At 68.7% G+C, this 966-nt stretch overlaps 1 protein-coding gene across 5 annotated transcripts in view; it reads right to left on the bottom strand.

The window, feature by feature from the left end:
• The window catches only part of BRF1 (BRF1 general transcription factor IIIB subunit), a 52878-nt gene that overhangs the window by 30994 nt on the left and 20918 nt on the right, over positions 1-966 (bottom strand). The gene's annotated exons all lie outside the window — the stretch shown is intronic.

Genomic DNA, 966 nt, shown 5'->3' on the forward strand with positions numbered 1-966 from the left:
GCCTCTGAGGGGCCTTCTTTCTGCTTGCTGGACAGGGGGGTGGGTAGGCGGGCAAGGGTGGGGGCAGACCCTGGAGCCCGGCCCACACACCTGCGCCCGGCCCCCTACGCGCTGTACACTCAGGACGCAGAGCCAGCCCGACCGGAGCTCCGTGCGCCTCCCCCGTGCAGCCCTCCCCAGAGCGAGGCTGGCCGGGCCTCTCGCTGCTCAGTGCACGGGGGCGGGGGTAGGACGCAGGTGAGGCCCCCCGCACCGTCTTCTGCCAGGGCGCGTGCTGGGGACCCGTCCCTGCTCGGAGCACGCGCGTGCTGGGACTGGAACTTTCCGAGACCTTACGACATTTAAACAAAAGACCCTGGTGTTGAGTGTCGCCCGATCGGAACAGCGGCCAAAGGCCCAGCCACGCACGCCGGGGCCCCTGCCCGTGAGGACAGCGTGACGGACACAAATCCACCGGAGGACACAGACGCCAAGAGGGGAGCCCAGGGGCGAGCAGAAGACCGCACGGCCCCCAGAACGGACGTCACCAAGAGCAGGCATTCAGAGAACAGGGAGAGCTCCTCGGCCCGGAAGGGGGAGCACAAACAAGGACCCAGTGGAGAGTGGAAGGTGGGCCCGGGGGTGGCGTCCAGGGAGGGCCCGCGAGCGGCCAGAAGGGCAGCGGCGGCTCCACGTCCACAGCTCAGAGAACAAAGAGGAGGCGCTAAGACCTGCAGGGGACAGCACGCCAGCCCCACGCACGGGGCCCCGAGCCCGGGAGAAGACTGCGGGCACTGCCGTCCACGTTCTGGAGACCAACGTGCGGCCCGCAGTGCGCCAGGGCGTCCCCGAGAGGACAGGGAGGCTGCCCGCAGGAAGCTGCCAGCGGACACACTGTCTCGAAACGAGGACATGGGGACAGGAGCAGGGGTCCGATGCAGGACAGGCGACGGGGGCCGAGTGATGGTGGAAAAGAGACACAAGGAG

This window comes from Crocuta crocuta, unplaced genomic scaffold (assembly GCF_008692635.1).
Source record: "Crocuta crocuta isolate KB4526 unplaced genomic scaffold, BGI_CrCroc_1.0 scaffold729, whole genome shotgun sequence".
Lineage (NCBI taxonomy): Eukaryota > Metazoa > Chordata > Mammalia > Carnivora > Hyaenidae > Crocuta > Crocuta crocuta.